Raw genomic sequence first — 6,000 nt, 5'->3', positions numbered from 1 at the left:
AAATTAGTGATTTATTTATCTAGTTTTTAAAAAACTATACTTTCGGTGATGATTATTTTCTATTTCATATTTCGTATTCACAATTTCACATCCTCATGCTGGACTTGTAGGAATGACCATCATTTATTAGTATTTCTTCGTATTTACATTATAATTTAAGTGAATTCTATGGTGCTTATAATTTAGTGTTTAGTTTTTGTTTAATTTATTTTTATGATAAATTTTAAATATTTAATAATTATTTTTTATATTTTTAAAATTAAATATTAAATTTTAACTATTTTTAATAAGTTAGACAAAAACTTTTAAATATTATAGCAATCACCTCTAATTTAACTCTGACCAAATAAAAATAAAGATGATGTAAATTGTCAGAAATTATTTTACATATGGAGAAATGAATGGTACTTTATTTAAATATGGATGTTTGAGGTATTTTACAGAATTATGGATCTGTCAGAAAAGAGTTCTAACACGCAGGTAATCTGTTGTTGACGTGTCTACCAAAGACACAAACGCAACATGTCAATGCCAACTCAGCACGTATGCTGCGTGTAAACCTAGTCCAGTCACGTGTCCAATATCTGTGTAGCACGCAAGCTGCATGTTGGTCTCGACCGTCCACGTGTCAGCATCCTGCATAGAACGCAAGCTGCGTATTTCTCTCGGCCGTCCACGTGTCGCACATGCATCAGCATGCTACATGCGTGTTGCCACGTGTCGCGTCGCAAGAGGGAGGCCCCGCACCGGGAACAACAGCCATTAATGTGGGATATTGGGGGTTGGCAGCGGATATATAAAATGGTAGTGGGACTGTGATAGTTTTCATTATTTTTTTTTTAGAGTGACAAAGGAGTGGTTGGGTTTGGGATTTAGAAATGTTTTGAATTTGTTTTAAAGTTGAGTGAGATTAATATATTTATAATGGTACGTGATTATCCGTCTCTTGAAGATCATGTTATCAATTATTTGGGGCATCCTAATTATGTAAATTTATTATTTTTTATTAATTTATTAGTATTTACTTGATTAATATTAGTTTAATAGTTTGTATGATTATGATGTAGTTTTGTTTTCATATTTTTTGATAGAATATATAACTGATTAAATAATAAAATATTAAATCTTGTTCTGTCCTATTTTCTGATATTCATGAGATAAAATAAAATTGTCTCATAAAATTTTCACTGCTAAATTCAAACAGACTCAGACTGCAAGATTATTTTAAAAGGGTATGTTCAGTAACTTAAAAGAAAGCCATAGATTCAACCCCTCTTTTCTAAACCTTCTACAACCTTCGATTGATTGTAAATTCTTCAAACACTTAGAAACTTTATAAGTTCTAACAATATATGAGCATAAAATAAAGTCAATAGATTTTACTTTTTTCTTGTATGCATCTAAATATGAAGACTATCACTTCAAATATGATCAGAACTCCTACCCTAATTAGAGTTCTCTTCAAAAATTAAGCTAATAACTCGTATCAAAGTTTACTAGTTTGGCTCTCCCAATGAATCAACTCTTTAGTAATATTGTTGTTTTTATTCTTTTTTTTTTACCTACACTATCACCGTAGTCAACCCATTCTTTTTTTCTGCAACCTTTACATCCAATTCAACCTCTTCCTGTCATCATATTTTATATTAGAAATTTTAAAGAAAAATGAAATTAGATTTATGGAGAATACATGAATCAATTTAACTCAAATGAGTCAAATCCATTAATAAAAAACTAAAGATATTGAAACATGTAAAATAAAGAGAAAAACATATTTGAAAAATGATTTAGTTGTTGAGTAATACGATAGGTGAAATCAAGAGATATGATCAAACGAATTATAAGAGAGTAACAGAGTTTAGATCTATTAAAAATATATAAATATTCATGTTACCTCTTTCTATTCATGTAAATTTTTAAAAATGATTTAATGACATGATATTAGAATTTTGTGTCCAAAAAGTATAGAATTTTATCTTTGGTGAATTATAAATAAAAAAAATAGCATAAAACAAAAAGATAAAAACATGATGACATAAGTTATTTGTTATTCATGAATATTAAAGTGACATCTTTTCATGAATATATCACATAATTGAAGATTTAAAAGAAATAAAGAAAAATGGTAAGAATTTATACCAGATTATTAATAATAAGTCATTTTATAGATTAAGTCACAAACAAAACTCTTATGATGCATTTGAAAGAGAGATAAAGAGATAAAATTGAGAGCCTAAATTAAATTTGTGTATTATGTTTGATTTAAGATAAATATAAAAGTTGAAAGATAGATTTAGAATTTAAAAAGTTAAATGAGAGTATTTTTTTAAAAAAAATATTATAAAAATTTTAGTCTCAATTTCTAAAAATTTCTGTTTTTTTTTTGTGTCCCTATTTTTTAAAAATACTAAAATTTTTATTCCGACACTAAAATTTTAGTTTAAATTTTTAATCACCAAATATAATACCCAACTTAGTCTTCGAATGTCAGTCTCATTTGTCCCAAAAACCAAACTCAGTCTTATATACCTTAGTTACCTGGATAATCCTTTATTTTTTTAATTTGTTTTTAAGTAAAATATATTAATTTGTTTTTAATATGCATGTCAATAAACTATTAGGGAAAATAATTAAAGAGCAACAAAAGTAATGGTAAAAAAAATGCCCGGAGAAAAGATTATTACTATAAGTACTAAGAACATTGAGTGTAAAAAAAAGGCACTAAATTTGATCTACTAAAAGCTTTAATAATATAAGAAAAAACTTAATTATATTTTCTAAGAACATTCTGATATTCAAAACTCAAAAGCTGCTCCTTCAATAAGACACACAACACCTCATGAGCAATGCCAATAAAATTCTTTATGTGTAGAAAAGAATCATGTTTTTCACCCTAGTATTCACCTTTGATCTATTGAAAGGTTTAATAATAAAAAAAAGTATTGGGGAAGTGGGGAACAACATTCAATTAGCGAAGTTTTAACAACTATAATTAATATTTTTTATTTTTTTTAATTTATTCGGTAGGAAAAAAAAACATTCCAATATTTAGCAGAAAAAATATCCATGTATATTAACTTATTTTTATGAAGATGAGTTTTGAAGTTTAACCTATTAAAAAGTTAGCAGAAGTTGGTTAAACTCTCTCTTTAATTCCCTAGCAGAATTGTTATTGAATTTAAGAGCGTCTCTCTTCAACAAAAAGACTTCACTAATCACTATAACGGCTATAAATTGCTCCAACCCGATTATTGTGACTGCTTCTTATGTATCTTGTATTAACCAATGGTTTGTATTTCAAAAAATAACAAACAAAACTTATCACGAGTACTAGTTGTATATCGAAACTGATTGTACTCAAATTAATGGAAAATCCGTACAATTATCAATTATCGGAATTGCATAAGAGACTACAAAATCAAGAGGGTGGATGGGAACAAAAGAGCTCTCTCGTAAGATGTTTTAAATTCTTATTCAGACTATAATAAATAGTCAAATTAGTTTTTAAAAGATCACTCATTCTTCATTTCTTCAAATCGGTTTTCAAAGGTTTTTTTAAATCAAATTCCTTCTGTAAAGATTTTAAATTAGTCATGTTAGTCTTTCCGTCACTTTCATTGCTAACGACGTTAGAGTTTGTTGATGTGGTACGTTAAATAACATCACAATACACACCTAGTAGTCCTAATTGAGTATTAACATGATTAGTTTATGAAATTAAATCACATCAAACTCAAATTGAGTGATTCCAATACCTCAAAATTTTTTCTCAATTAGATTTTAATTTAATCTAATTTTATAAATTTATTATCTTAATAGTCAATTAAGATTTTTAGGTGTGTTATGATGTCACTTAAGGTGTCATATTAGCAAATTTTGACACCATTAATAAAGAAAGTGACCTAAAGAGTAACATGACTAAATTAAAATTTTTAAAGAACAAATTTAATTAAAAAAATCCGTCAAAAATCAATTTGAAAAATGTGTGATCTTTCAATGACTAATTTAACCATTTACTTATTTTTAAAATTATAATAAATAAAAAATATTATAGGAATCGGAAATAGTCAAATAGATACTATACTATATATAGTGCAGTGCCGAGCCTTTGCAGTCCGCAAGTTTCAAGTTTGTGAAGTTAAACCTGTTTGCCGCTGTGGCTGCGGCTAACCTCCGTTCAAGTTGTTATGGAGCAGCCTCATGATTATGACGAGAGGAAGCCTTTAAGAGTCACCAGCAACACCCCGAAACTGCTTGTCGTTCCGGATGAAATCCTCACAGAAATCTTGACGAGGCTTCCGGCAAGGTTACTTCTTCGTTTAAGGAGTGTGTGCCGTTCATGGAGAACTCTAATTTCCAGCTCCCAATTCGCCAACTACCATGTTCAACGTTCAATCGCCGCGGATCCAAGTTTGAGTGGGCCACGAGTTGCTTTTCATCATAGTTTTAAATTCAAATGCATCAAATTCGGAGATTTCTCCTTACGATCCTTGGTCGAGAACCCTTCCGAACCTACAGAAGTCGTTCTCTTCGAGGAGAGACCACATTGCCACGGAATTAATAGCTCTTGCAATGGATTGCTGTGCATGCATGGGGGTGCTGACAGCCTCAACAACAGTGTCATGTTGTGGAATCCCTATACTGGATTGACATCCCAATCGCTGAAAATTTGGGGTTTCATATGGAATTCCGGTTTCGGCTATGATCCTGTGAATGACAAGTACAAACTTGTTGCGGTTGTAAAGCAGATACAGGAGCGGAAACCCCAAACCAGAATTTATACATTTTGTCGGAACTCTTCTTCCATGAGAACAATTCAAGATATGCCGGGTGGCGTAGTTGGTGATAGAAAGGGGGTATTTGTGCCTGGCACCGCCACTCTTAATTGGGTTTGTCAGCATATGGAGTACTTGGTTATTTCCTTTGACTTGGTGAAGGAGACTTTTAGCGAGTTTTCTCTGTCTCTCAAGGATCCGGACAATAAAACCTTCGACTTCCCACAGTTATGTGTGCTGAGGAACTGCCTTGCAGCTTGTGTCAGCCATGATGAGAAGACTCATTGGTCTGTGTGGCTGATGGAAGAGTATGGAGTGCCTCAATCTTGGACTAAATTGGCCAGCATCTCCTGCCACCCGAGTCTATCTGGTCATCATTTACGCCCATTGTATATCTGGGAAAATTATGTTCTTATGGCGGCTGCAGCATATTCAAAGCTAGTTCTGTATAACTTAGATCATGACGGCTTTGAATTTCCTGTATTGGAACATACTCCTCCGTCTAACAAACTGGGATTGTACTTCTGTATTTATCACGAAAGCTTAGTTTCACCACCATATCGTAGCCTTCCAAGTACATCATCCCAGATCCAGTTAATCAAACCCTAACGGACAAGCTGTCTTCTGGATGGTTTGATTCTAGTAAACTCCTATGCCTTCTTTATGACTTTTGACTTTGAGAATTTATCTGTTCTTATTGCTTTTCTAATTTAGTGATTATTTATCTAGTTTTTTACAAAATTATACTACCTGTTATGATTATTGCCAATTTCATATTCACATGCCCAGACTGGGTTTGTAGGATTAACCATCATTTACTAGTGTTCCTTTGCACTTACAGTAAATTTATGCTTGTGATGAAGATCTGATCTTAGATTCAAACCTATTATTTTAGGGTAAAATTAAGGGGAGAGAATGTAATATGTAATTTAATGCGTACCATTTCCTTTTAATTTTGTTGTTTTTGGATCCAAAACTGGATGCTTTACCCGTTGAGCCAGATGAAATATACTGATAATTGGTACATGAATGATCCATACCATAGTATTGGCATCTTCAAATTATGGATTCATGGTCATAAATGATTCTTTTATGACTAAACAAAATCGAAATTAATATATTTTTATTTTTTTATTTTTTATTTCTTGTGATAAATAAATGATTACCAGCTTTCAGTGATCAACATACTAGGTAGTGGGAGAAAATGATGTATTGATACATTTGT

The sequence above is a fragment of the Arachis ipaensis genome, chromosome B09 (genome assembly GCF_000816755.2).
Source record: "Arachis ipaensis cultivar K30076 chromosome B09, Araip1.1, whole genome shotgun sequence".
NCBI classification, from domain to species: domain Eukaryota; kingdom Viridiplantae; phylum Streptophyta; class Magnoliopsida; order Fabales; family Fabaceae; genus Arachis; species Arachis ipaensis.
Note: the sequence above shows the minus strand (reverse complement) of the source record.